The 14,448-nt window shown below is 48.5% G+C and overlaps 1 pseudogene; it reads left to right on the top strand.

Moving 5' to 3' along the window:
• Positions 1-5,203: 5,203 nt before the first annotated feature.
• On the top strand, positions 5,204-5,383 carry LOC142558691 (U2 spliceosomal RNA; annotated as a pseudogene).
• The last annotated feature ends 9,065 nt before the right edge of the window (positions 5,384-14,448 follow it).

Consider the following 14,448-nt stretch of genomic DNA (forward strand, 5'->3'; position numbering starts at 1 on the left):
GGGAAGAGCTAAACAGTGAAATTACACCTAAGCTTTTGTATGAGATTTCTTCGTGAACAACGATTTACCTCTGCAAGTTGCAGAATCCGAACGTTGTGAAATTTTGAGGAAACCCAATTCAAGCTTTAAAATATAGACAATACAGGCGTGCCAAAGTACCACTACAAATTGAACATGCTAGCCTACAGTGGTTGAATGGCCTGCTGCGGATTGCTCCAGCGTTCGTAGCTGATACCTCACGAGCACTACTTGGTTTCACGTTCCTATTTTCCATGGACCCGGCAAGCGGCCTGATCATCCTTGGTCTCACTGCGGTGTCGGACTATGTTTTTTTTTGTGAAAGATGGTGGCCATCTGGGCCGAAGTGCGATCCCGTCTGCACATGTATTCAGCATTCATGAGCATCGTGTTAGGCGTAGGGGTTTGTATCAGGTTCTGGTTGTACTTGCGGTGGTGTATTTTTTCTCACTATATTGCACCGATGTCATTTATTCAACTTTGTATTGCAATGTTCAGAATGTGACCACCCGTTAAAGCTAAAATAGACAGCAATATTGAGAAAAAGCATGATGCAAATTCCGTGCACATGTTGAAATCCACATGAGCCGAAGGTTTCATGCAAAGATCAATTCTATAAAACTAACTGCAATCTGTACAATTGTCCTTATTTTCATTCAATGCAACAATACCCACAAGCACTGTTTGCTTATGTACCACGCCTTGCAAAAGTTTCGTATCAGGTAATTTATAAACGGGTCAGTGAAGTCATTCAAGAGCTACAAAGCTTCGGACTGATTCGCGAGGCTGAGCTCATGTGAGCGCGGCTGTGTAGAATATTTGGTGTGTCCGCACACACGTGCTAATTAATTAATTACCGTATGGACTAAATCAATAAGCAGCTGCATCTCATACGTAAGATTATTCTTTAATTATGATGGCAGTAATTGAAAGCATATGGTTATGCGAGTTTATGCAGTAATACATGTTATTGCAAAATCACCGGAAGGGCACCGTGTTCACAATCATCGAGCAGTTAGGCAGGCTCACGTTCTTTCTAAGCCTCAGCATGGCCACAATGAGCGCAAGCTCGAAGTCATCGAGAGAGTCAAAGAGCTGGTAGAAGGGCACCGCCGCCGGGTCAGTGCCATAGCCAGCTACCTGCATAATGCGCCACGTAAATTCAATTTCAACAGTACGTAAGACCCGCATAATATTTTTGTTCTCCTTCATCCTGTGCAAAGAAGTCGCAACAAAGCCCTAATTGAGGTGCACAGAACAGTTTATTTCAATGGAACATCTGCAGACGTAGGCTGTAAAAGACACCCGAAGCCTAAGAATACACGCATGCAGAACAAAGTCAATGCAAAATGAGGCAAACATCAGTAGGGTCCAACAAGCCACATAGACGTGACACTGCTGAATGCATGTGTGGCCATGATGCCAATGAGATGACGGTTCTGTAAATGATGACGATGGTATGCAACGGCGGTAAGCACCGCTTGCGCCCCAGTCTCCTTCAACTAATGCGAAACTTACCATGGATGTTATAAAGGAGTCGATTTGTTTGCTTTACTTCTAGTGGCATGCCGCCAGTGGTGGAAGCAGCGCTGGCGGCACGCGTCGACATTCGACCACGACCAATGCCGACTTCCTGAGGTTTACGGAGCTTCCGTGCCACAGTGAGACGCCTGCAATGGCCCTCATCACGCGGCCGTTCAGAGACTCCTGGTAGCTGCGAGGGTGCTGTTCATAGCAGCAGCTTCCTTCTCCCTTGCCCACGTGTCGGATAGCCAACCAGGCGAGACCTTCGTTAACCTCCCTGACTTTCCTTCTTGTCTGTCTGTCTCTCTCTCTCTCTGCCACACTGTTGCTTCGCGCCAGCAGGTCGCCCACGAGCATTCTTAACACCACCCGAGAAGCTTGAGAGCAAAGCTCAACCTTGCTTTAGCTGTCAGTGCTTCGAAGCCCTTTTACCCGCCGTGTTAGGCTCCTGAGCACGAGGTCGCGGGATCGAATCCCGGCCATGGCGGCCGCATTCCGATGGGACGAAGTGTGAAAACACACGTGTACTTAGATTTAGGTGCACGTTAAAGAACCCCAATTGGTCGAAATTTCCGGAGTCCTCCACTACGGCTTGCCTCATAATCAGAAAGTGGTTTTGGCGCGTAAAACCCCATAATTTATTTTTTTTTCGATTCCCTTCTGGCGTAAATTGCCAATTCCTTTATCTTCCTTTTCTTTTTTAACTGACGACCGAACCTCTCGAAAGAAAGTAGGACAAAAATCACGGCGATAAACATTGTAAATATAGGAAGTTCGTACGCCTTCCTCCGACGCCCCTATGGCGAGAACAGCCATGGAAATCATGCAAGCAACAGACGGTCTCCTGGACACCATTCACTACCTTGCACCGCTCTCTAGTATTAATGAAGATGCCATGAAGCACACGAGCTGTAGGCTGTCACCATAAATTTTACCATACCACCTTCATATTCTTAGCCTATCTCTTTCGTTCCTCCGAATCCCTTCCCCCACGTGGAGCAGCAGGCTACAGTCGCATCACTAAGGCCGGCCTCTCCGCCTTTCCCTCTTTGAAGCTGCTCTCTCTTGGTAATGTCGCGTCCATTCTTAAAGCTTAATTTAAGACATAGAAGCCGGGCAAAACTCTCACGAAGAAAATGTACACACATGTTCGAAGACTAGTCTTGTGACTGAATGCAAACATGGCAGTTCAAGAGCATCAAGAAAACAAGCACACAGATAGAGGGATAAATGAGATGCGAAAGGAAGTGAGCCTAATTGGAATATAGATATCCAATTTGCAACCCTGCGCTTGGGGAACGGGTAAGGGGAGACAGAAAGATAAAGAATTAAAGCACATAGAAAGAGAGGAGGGTGAAATAAAGCAAAGAAAAAAAAACGAGTTGGTTGTCTTAGTAGCATAGCTAGCACCGCAGCCTCAACGTAAAGTTTGTTCTCTGCGTGCCGAACAACGTGCCCTTGCCCACCTAAATACGCTTAAATGCCGCAGCTTCGTCAACATGCATTGGACGAAATTATCCAACTTTCAATGGTCGGAAGAGCACGTTTTATTCAGCAGGAGTGCTTCCACCTCGATTACACGACACAGTTTAGTATGCGTGCATGCAGGCATTTGTACGCTTGACAACGTTGCGTTGAAAAAACACTGAGAGATAAAAGGTGTGCGGTTGGCTACTCTGTATACACCAAGCGATCGAAAAGAAACTGGAACGGCGACCAAGCTCAGAAACGGTGGCCAACTAACGCCGTCAAGACCATTTGACAATAGCACGAGCACCGTACGCTCGACGTAGCACAGAAATACGTGCAGTAGGAATTAACAGCTCGGAAGGTTGTTATGCTGAGCAACTGATACGCAGCGCTTAGAAACCTACAGCGAACATACAATGAAAGCGCTTTCGCTCCTCGCATTGCCAATTCCTTCTGCGTAATCGCCTCTTCCGTAGCATTCTTAAACTGTCACTGCCCGCGTGTATGTCAGTGACACGTGCGGTCATCACACGTGGGCGTCACCGTCAACGAAGAGGTGAACCAACTGGCATCGCGGATTCATAATTGATGAGAGTGGTATTCGGCCCAATGTTATCTACCAACTCGATCATGCTCATCTGCTGATCAGCCTGCACCTGCTTGGAAAGCACCCTGATAAAGGAGTTCCAGTTGCGAGATCGTTTTTTGCACGAGTTTATAGGCGCGGTTTGCCTCGCTGCCTTCGAGTTTTGTCGCTGCAGCTTCGTATAGCGTGTGCCATGGTGGCTAAACCATTGCACCGACAAGAGCTGTAACTCACTGCATTCTGTTCTTCCGGCAGCGCGGCACAAACACTCAGTCACTTACTGTTGAACTGTCCGTCCTACTCAAACCACTCAAGTGCAACAGACTGCACCTTAGAGAGAACGCCATTCACTTAGCTTGCCATGTGCGACATTCTTCGATATTTTATTTCCCACTGGTCGTGCTTCCAAACGCAATGAAGCACGTATCACTTATAATTTTTATCATATATGATGTATTCATCATTTTTGAAGGTGTCAAATCTAGCCTTATGCTTATAGCCTCACATTTTGCTGTAATATTGTGGTTATTTGTAGACCAATTAGAGGATGCTTGTGGCTAGCAAAGTGTGGGTGACACACACGCATGTGTTATTCTTGTGTCATTCTACACCATTTTCTTTAGTTCTTTCCTTGTTCTCTCACAATGGCCCTCCCTCTTATTTTAGTTTGTTCTTCGCTACTCCCCTTTCTTTTTCTACGCACCTTTAGTCTTTTAGAGCCAACTAGGCTGCCTCGATAGCAGCGCAAATGAGGCTTCGTTTCGAGGCACACCAAAACGAGGGCAAGTATTCTGCCCCCTTACCCGTCTCCCTACCCCTCGTGGCCACTGCCAGCTAGTTCTGGTTCTCCTTTCTTTGATTCCTTATTGTACGCCACCGTAAAATAATAACAACAACAATAATAATAATAATAATAATAATAATAATAATAATAATAATAATAGTAATAATAATAATAATAATAATAATAATAATAATAATAATAATAATAATAATAATAATTCAGTGCCATTCCACTCTGTGAAGGTGAATGAGCTGCGAAGCGGTGTATGTGGCCCGCTTAATAGCGAACTGTCTATTGCCGTGCTTCAAACGGCGCATGACATAAATGGAAGGCTAAGCGCGGCAATAATCGCACCTTCACAATGATGACCCTCGGAAGACGATCATACATACCCATGTAATCCTGCTAAACGCGGTACGACACCTTTTACTAACGAATCCCGTCACGTAGAACAGACACGCACCTCACCCCACTTCCGGGGGCACACACTGCTTCACCGTAGCCAAAGCAATCGTGCCTTGGTCGACGTCACGCAGTGTATAGTAATCGTTGCGAGGTCACTCGAAAACCACAAGCGGTCACACACAACACAGGCCACACCAAATTGGTTCCCCACAAACTCCCTCTGAAACCTGGCCGTTGCTCCGGTGAAACGTTCCAAGTTTGCGGGATCGGTGCCACATGGACAATTCGCATTGCTTTCCTCCTCGCCTTCCCGGCGGGCAACACGCTTACGGAACCACCACAATGGCTGAGCGGAAGGAAAGGAGACACGAAAGCGCTTGGAACGCCTACATGGAGAGGGTGGTGCGCACGTAGACATAACCGACAAGGATCAAGGTGTGGCATCTATTCTTACCAGCTTAATATCTTGTACGGGTTTTATTTGGACCTAAGATCTTAAGCTCATTTTTGTAAGTTGGCGGCGGGCTTAAAGCCCGCTTTACCTCCGCCGCGGGTCGGCACGGTACTTCACTATATTCGGGATAGGCCCACGTGGGGGGAGAAATTCTCGTTCTTCACGGTACACAATTTTCTCCAGAACCTAGCCACATACAGCTTCGATCTAAAAATAATTTATCGATATCATAGATGAGGGAAGGAAATTATGAAAGCAAGAAAAGCCGGCAGATCAAACGCCATGTGGGAATTGATGTTATGCGAAGCAGCGTGGGAGGAGCCTACCAAGGTAACGAAACGACCATGAGTGCGCCAAGATGTAGAGGGCTATTTCAGGACCTACATGACACGCATTTCACGACATTCATGTCATGACTTATTTATATTCTTCCTACACTCTTGCCATACTATGCCAATTTTGGTACATAGCAAGTTAACGAAACGACCTTGAGAGCACCAAGACGCAGGCGGCTGTTTTATGACCTACATAACAGGGATGTGATGACATGCCATGACCTATCATTTGTGTTCGTCATACACTCCTTTCATACTATGCCAATTTCGATACATACCAAGTTAACGAAACGACCAAGAGTGCACCGAGACCTAGGCGGCTAGATAGATAGATACTGTCGAAGTGGCAAACGTTCGCCAAGATATGCTTCTAATATTGAATGAACGCGAAATGACGTGAGTACCGTTATTATGCGCGCGCTGAATGCCAGCCTGGAAATAAAAACAAGCGTCCAACTTTGCAATTAAGAACAAGCGTCTTTAGGCGATCGAATCAGGGCGTTGGAAATCGTCAGTTCCCTGTGCTTGCGTTCTCTGCTTAGGATGTGTAACGCTGCAATCACATCGTATGTCAAATAAATGGGGAGCAGTGTATGGGGAGAGACTACACCTCAATTTAAAGCGTGCACGTACCTTCACCGGTGTCCTGTCCTAACCCGGCCGTCGGACGTAGCTTCTATTCTACGCAGAAGGATTCGTTTGTTCGGCAGCAGTTGACACAGACGGATAGCACTCGGTGTCGGGCCATGCTTCCTGCTATAAAGTGAATTGGCTGTTACGGCTTCCTCGAAAGGTAAGCCTCGCAGTTGAAGAAAAATTCGTCCTGGTTCCGGACTCGAAGCAGGGACCGTCGCCATTCCAGGGCAGCCCTTCATTAATTATTCACTCCACCTGGTCGGTTTCCGCAGAACTATTACGTCCAACTCTTGCCACTCCTAGTTGTTGATAGGTTCGACTTCGCCGTGCCATCTGCTAACCATCTGGTTATCTTGGATGGTAGAGCAGCGGCCCCGGAAAGGCGGTGGTCCAGGCTTCGAGTCCCGAAACAGGACGAATTTTTCTTCAACTGCGAGGTTTTCCTCTTTCTTTCTTTCTGTCTTTCTTTCTTTCTTTCTTTTGAGGAACCCGTATGGGATTCCTTTGTAGCAATAGCTACGATTTGGAGGATGTCTCATTTTCCCTTCATTAATTACTTCTCTCCACCTTGCGGGTTTCCGCAGAACAATTACGTCAATCTTCCTAATCATTACAGCATGCACAATGATGCCTCTAACTTTAGTCACGAAGTAGAGCGGAGTGGTATAAATTAACGCGGCAACTGTCGCCCACTCACAAGTGATTCGCACACAAGGATATTCGTAGGCTCCTCATTGAAACTATTCACGGCGGTATGACTCGCTTTGCGGCGTGTTCTATCAAAGCGTTCCCCGCTATCAATCTGCGCCCCAAGCGCATCAATCGTATGTAATTTAATTTGCATTGAGCCATTTATGTGTTCATACAGTGAAGTGCCATTTTGCATCATAGGCATTATTGCCACCCGTCCGTATGCATGCCAGTAACCACACCGTGTGAACAGCATACGAAACGTACGGCGGGCACGGATATTACGTCATTGCAAAATATTGGTGGAACGCATACACGGTGCAAAGTAATAGCAGACTCGGATTCTTACCACCCAAAGCAATTGAATTTTGTTCGGCATCAACAAACTTTACTAATGGGAGTCTTTAAGGCATCTTGAATTAGCAGAAGCCTATCATAACAGGCATTAAAGAATATGTCGTTTAATGAATAATTAGCTGGATGATTATTTATACGTCTTTCTTGGCCCAAAGTAACATCGAGGCTATGAGGAACGTCATATGTAGTAGGATCTCGGTAGTGATATTGACAATCTGGGGTGTCCATTAAAACGGCGCTGATTAGATATTCTTTGAGCTGAATTAGTGATTAACCTTCTAGAATACACTTAGTTATTGACAGACGAAGAAACTATGAAAGACTACTGGCGACGACGCTTTGAAGTTCGTGCACCAGCTTATGGTGACGTCATAGGTTTTGACGGTGGTCTGCTCTTGCCTATTTAACTTTTCCTGCATAAAGATAAACTGCATCCTATCCTAAAAGAGCGAAAGATTGAACATAGGAAATTTCGGGAACTTCTATTGGAGCCTCATTGTACGGATACGAAATAACACATCGGAACTCGCGCATGGTGCTGATAGAACCAGTCGCCACTTTCCACGAGTAAGTAAACATTTTGCATTACTGGCATTTGCATGCTAATCTATAAGGCATATACACCGATGCTTGTCCTTAGTGCGAGAGCTAAGACCACCCGCCAGTTACAGTTTAGTGTCTTGACTGTAGTATATACAGGGTTTCCCACGTAACGTTGAAGATATTTCTAAAAATAATCTGAATATGCCCAAGCGACGGCAAATAACGTGACGTGGCGCTGTCCTACGACGTAGCAATTGCATATTTTCAATATTTGGCTCCAGTTACGCGGGACACCCGGTATATGCATTTAAACCTCGATATAACGAATAAAGATTTGCCGTTTGCTCAACGCGCGCTGCAGATGCTCACGTACAGACGTTCGTTTGCGACGACGTCTTGGTTAAAAGTTCCCGCTCAGAAACTACTAAACGAATTTCAATGCATTCGCGGTGCATGCTGGTTATATTTATTCCACGTCAAACTATTCACCTGAAGTTCTTAATATCTCCTCCCGACAACCTGTTTACGCATTTAGTATAGCAAACGTACAACTGGGGGTATTTTAATTGGCTTTCGTGTGATCTTCCGCCTATACGGCATGGCCCAATGATCACTTTAAAAAAAAACGCACGGTTGGTGAAGTCGCCGGCAACAGCGCTTGAAAACGAAAAACAGCACTACAAAAGCCCTATGACTGCAAACTAAGCTTACATCTGCCCCCCGTTTCAAAGCTGCGTTTTTAGGAACATAAGAGCAGCTCGTGAGAACCTTTAGGATCAACTAACGAAAATGGAAATTTTCGTTTCCTTTGCCCTACCGCACCACCATTCTAGAGCGAAAATGTTCATAATCTCGCAAGTGCACCATCGAGTGATCTTACCAACCTAAAGCCGTTATATGCGCGACGAAACACAGGGAAATCAACGTGTACCCGCGGAACGCTGAAACCGCGACTGAAGCGACATAGCGTACCGCGACAATTTCATAGCGTAACAGCCGCTCGAGGCAAGTGGCTATCGAACGAAAGATATGAAGTTTGCAACACTGATCAGTTGAACCGGGCGATGCACTGCGCGCTTTCGCAATCAGGCTGACGCGAAGCTTTATTCCTGTCTGGCCCTGTGCTATTCGGTTCCCGTACACCCCGTAATGTCAACTTCGCAAGCGGGCTATTTATTGTCGAATTTCGACGTTACGTGAGCGTACCGTACTAGCAGCGTGTGCAATAGGAGGGTAGGAGCACTAGCGAAGGCCTGTTGCACGCGTTGAAGGCCAGAGCCGGCTGTCCGCCCGTGCACCCTACCCCGTGGTTCTGGGTAGGGTGCACTCTGGGTATCGATATATAGATATGTCTGTTGCTATGGCAATAGCCTTATGCACAACTAATATGAGTGCAGCTAAGCAGTTGCAAATGAATAACAACAACCTACAAGATAATCCAAGTAAGACAGGTTTTCAGAAGCTTCTAAGCATTCTATTTTCCGTGGTAAATCTCGCGCTATTCCTGTTAAACGTTTTGCTATTCCGGTTAAGTTAGCACATGCCCTATCTGCAACAATAGGAAGACAGTCGACCTTATGCCACAATTGACATCCTTGCCTGTGCGCTCTCGTGGGGCAAGACAAGTCTCACCTGTATGCTGCACTACACATATCTTGCTTGCTATTCAAACTGGGCAACATCTACGTTCCTCTTGTCAGAAAAGGTAAACGTAACTGCATTATGGCTTGTTTTTAGCGGCTGATGGCGGTCGGCATTGTAACAAAGGAGATTCACTCAGGGCCGTCCCAAGCCAACGAAACTCGTTCAGATGTCTTTAAACATGCAAAGATAGCGTTGGCGTCAAACAAAGAGTAGCGCGTGCCCGAAGCATAATTGAATTGTAAAATGTGCACTTTCAGCCACTCATCACTGTTGACAGGCGCGTTCATCCGATTTCGCCGCACTGTGCTATTATGTTCGGTCTATACTGCGATATTCTGGCTTTCTTTAGAGCGCAGCTCCTTGGCGCCCGTTCTTGCGGAGGGCGTCGGTGTAGTCCTATATAGGCGCAACCGAGGGAACGTGCCCAGCGGCGGATGAAAGCGCGAAGAAGGCCTAGAGTAGGCTGCAGTGGAACGGCGAGGCGGAAAGTGGAACCTTGAGTCGTGATGTGGAATAATAATAATATTTGGGGTTTTACGTGCCAAAACCACTTTCTGATTATGAGGCACGCCGTAGTGGAGGACTCCGGAAATTTTGACCACCTGGGGTTCTTTAACGTGCACCTAAATCTAAGCACACGGGTGTTTTCGCATTTCGCCCCCATCGAAATGCGGCCGCCGTGGCCGGGATTCGATCCCGCGACCTCGTGCTCAGCAGCCCAACACCATAGCCACTGAGCAACCACGGCGGGTGCGTGATGTGGAGGACGGCATGGCGAAAGCGTGAGAATAAAAAACGCGTAGTACGGCGATGATGAGTACGAGATGGCCCCAGAGTCTGGCGCGTCGTGTGCAAGGTCTGTCAGCGGTGGCCCAGCTGTTAATCGCACCCACACGTCACCCCCGCGCCGGCTCTCGCGATCTCCAGATCAGCGAGGCAGTCGCGCCACGCTTCGCTCCGTTTGCGCGCGAGACAGATTCTACACGCGTTGTCATTGCCGTAATCACGCATCAGTCATAGAATAATTATTGCATTCTACCGGTGCTAACATATGGGGCGGAAACTTGCAAGCTAACAAAGAAGCTCGAGAACAAGTTAAGGACCGCGCAAAGAGCATTGGAACTAAAGGCGTGTTGCGTTTCGCCTGCGACACGTGGTTTTGCCGGCGCGACTGCGGCGGGGCGGCAGACATTTTGGCCCGATCGTCGTCGCCGCAACGCTCCCCGCCAGGTGTTTCCAGGCGCGACTGCGGCGATGCGACCGCAAAGGATCACCTTCTCCTTCCAGTCATTGTGCCTGAACCAGGCGATGCGACAGCAGGGGCACCCTCTCCTTCCAGTCATTGTGCCCGAACCAGGCGATGCGAAAGCAGGGATCATCCTCTCATTCCAGTCATTGTGCCCGACCGGCAGCGCTACGACAGTGTGCGTCACCATTAGGCCATTGTACATTCACGTGCTCGTCTATTGAGGGGTTCCTTCTTGCCCTCAACTGCGAGAGTATAAAAACAGCTGCCCCCGGACGCCAAAAAGAGGGCTCCGATTTCTTCTGTTGAGTAAAGTGCTCTCCCGTCTCTCTACTTCGGTCAACCTGACCGCCAACTCTTTGCGATGTTAAAATAAACAAGTTGTTTTGTTGTTACCAGTCGACTCATGCTTTGCCGGGACCTTCGGATGCTTCCAGTTGTACCCCAGGCCGCCAGGCCAACGCTACCCTTGGGGCTTGCGACCCAGGTACAACCACGGGCGTCAGCGCCGAGTTCCCAACAACAGATCGTACCAGCGGTGCGATCCAAACATCTGGTTGGCAGCGGTGAGATCGCCTCCGACTTCAAACAACTGTCTGCCAGCGGTGAGATCGCGACAACGGAGGCCAGCAGCAAAGAGATGCAGTTGACTGTATGCTGAGCAGCTCAACGACGATCCGGGAGCAGTGCAACGAGCCCTGTGTGACGACTGGTTGCCTGCAGCGGAACGACTGCGCGGAATTCCTGCCTGCGAGGTTTGGTGAGTGCGGGACTTTCTTCTTCTGAGCTTTGCCAGGCTTTTGTTAGTGTCAGAAACAGAGCTGGTAATTGTGGTTGTCGTTGCTGCCGGGTTAGTTTGCGGCAAGACAATAGTAAGCAGTAGAGAAAGCAGCATTCAGAGCAGCCATGGATTTGAAGTCGTTGCGCAAACCGAAATTGTTGGAGCTTGCAAGAGAGTTGGGTCTGGATGTCTCGGACAAACTCAGAAAACCAGAACTGATAAAGGCTATTCTTGAGTTAGAGGCTGAGGATGACGAGCTGTCGGAATGCCTTGAGACCATTGAAGAGAGGGAGACTGCAAAAAGACAGGAGCGCGAACTTAAAGAGCAAAAAGAAAAAGAAGAGCGCGAACTTAAAGAACAAAAAGAAAAACAAGAGCGTGACCGTCAACACGCTTTGGAAATGAAGCGTCTTGAGGTAGAGATGGAACGCGCTCGTAATGGAAGTCAGGCACACGGTGCAGGAGAACGCGTATTGTTCAAAATGACTGACCTGATGCGGCCGTTTAAGCTTGGAGAGGACATTGGTTTCTTCCTGGTTAACTTTGAGCGAACGTGCGAGAAGCAGGGGTTCTCTCGGGAAACGTGGCCACAGCGCTTGCTCACTTTGTTACCCGGCGAGGCGGCCGACGTAGTCGCTCGCTTGGATAGAGAGGAGGCAGAGGACTTCGACACAGTGAAATCGAGTCTTCTAAAAAAGTACCGGCTGTCTGCGGAGGCGTTCCGTCGGAAGTTTCGGGAAAATGAGAAAGGCAAAAGTGAGTCATATACAGAGTTTGCGTATAGGCTTATGTCAAACATGCAGGAGTGGCTCAAAGAAGAGAAAGCGTTCGGTGACCACGATAAAGTTCTGCAGTGTTTCGGGCTAGAACAGTTTTATAGTCGGTTACCGGAGAACGTGCGATACTGGGTCTTGGATAGGCCAGACGTTTGTACGGTGGCTAAAGCCGCTGAGCTAGCTGAGGAGTTTGTGACGCGTCGGGCTCGCGGAGCTAAGGACGGTCAAAAGGGTGAATTTGGCTCGAAGTTTGAGAGGCCGAAGTTCACACCCATGAGAGCAAAGGGGAACACGCGTAGTGCGGATGCGAGTGGAAGCAGTGCGACCGAACCTAAGGAGACGGCGGCAGCCGAAGCCGAACGCAGAAAGCGGTTCGAGATGAGGCAAGCGTGCGTTTGTTATACGTGCCAGAAGCCGGGTCACTTTTCGGCGCAGTGTCCGGAAACAACACCAAAAGTTGTGTTTTTTTCAATAGGCAGCACTGACGAGAACATGAAGCTTCTCGAGCCTTACATGCGAGACCTCCTCGTGAACGGGAAAGAGTGCCGAGTGCTTCGCGATTCCGCAGCTACGATGGATGTAGTTCACCCGTCTTACGTAGAACCCCATATGTTCACGGGCGAGTGCGCATGGATCAAGCAAGCCGTGGAAGCTCATAGCGTGTGTCTGCCGGTAGCAAAAGTGCTTATTGAAGGACCTTTCGGAGCGCTTGAGACGGAGGCGGCAGTGTCATCTATGCTGCCACCCCAGTACCCGTACCTATTTTCAAACAGGTCCGATCACCTCCTGCGCGAGAAGGGGCTTTTGTTTGGTGAAGCTAGTGTTCAGGCCTTAACCAGATCGAAGGTTCGGGAGCTCGCTGCAAAGGCGGTAGTTGCGGGGCCGACGTTATCAAACAACGAAAAAGGGTCAGAGGCGCAGCAAGCTGATATTCAGAGCACGCCCGAACTGAATAAACTTGAGTCTGTAACGTTAAAGGCGCCAGATACTGGAGAGGAAATGCCCGACACGGGAAAGTTAGAAGAGCTATCTACTGATTTGCTCATCGCGCCTACGTCAGACGGACTTGATAGGTTGCTAAAAGTCAGCCGGTCGGCTTTGATAGCCGAGCAAAAAAAGGATGGCAGCCTGGAAAACGTGCGCTGCAATGTCAAAGAAGGTATCGCCAGGAAAACTGCGCGTTTTGTGGAATGAGGTGGAGTCCTGTACCGGAAGTATCTAGACCGCAGAGGAGTGGAGTTCGATCAGCTGATCGTGCCTCAATGCTATCGTCAAGATCTGTTGCGCTTGTCACACGGGGGTTCGTGGTCCGGACACCTAGGAGTTAAGAAAACTAAGGACCGTCTCTTGCAAGAGTACTATTGGCCAGGGTGTTTTCGGGACGCAGACCATTTCGTGAGGACATGTGACACTTGTCAGCGGGTGGGCAAACCAGGGGACAAATCAAGGGCGCCGTTGAAATTGGTACCTATCATAACGGAGCCTTTTAGACGGCTCGTTATTGATACAGTGGGACCTCTGCCGGTAACAGCCACGGGGTACAGACACATTTTGACTGTGATCTGCCCAGCGACAAAGTTCCCTGAAGCAGTGCCGCTTAAAGAACTCAGCTCAGTTGAGATAGTCAATGCACTACTGTCCATATTTGCGCGAGTTGGTTTTCCTGCGGAAATCCAATCAGATCAGGGCACAGTGTTTACTAGCGCTTTGACGACAACTTTTCTCGAAAGGTGTGGGGTAAAGCTGCTACACAGCTCAGTGTACCACCCACAGTCGAATTCCGTTGAGAAGCTCCACTCCGTCATGAAGCGCGTGTTGAGAGCGTTGTGTTTTGAACATCGAACTGACTGGGAGCTGTGTCTGCCTGGGGTGATGTTTGCTTTAAGGACCGCGCCGCATGCAGCTACGGGGTTTTCGCCAGCTGAACTGGTGTACGGTCGCTCGCTTCGGTCTCCGCTTCGCATGCTTCGAGAATCATGGGAAGGCAGGGGCGACGACCCAGTCGTGGTGGAGTACGTGCTTAAGCTCCTCGAACGCTTAAGAAGGGCACAGGAGTTGTCAGGTGAAGCAATGACAAAGGCCCAGCAGAGGGCCAAGGCTTATTATGATCGGACAGCCAGGGCCCGTCGTTTTGAGGTGGGCGATGAGGTCATGATATTGCGCACATCGCTAAACAACAAACTAGACGTGCAGTGGGAG

Source organism: Dermacentor variabilis, chromosome 9 (assembly GCF_050947875.1).
Source record: "Dermacentor variabilis isolate Ectoservices chromosome 9, ASM5094787v1, whole genome shotgun sequence".
In the NCBI taxonomy this organism is placed as follows: domain Eukaryota; kingdom Metazoa; phylum Arthropoda; class Arachnida; order Ixodida; family Ixodidae; genus Dermacentor; species Dermacentor variabilis.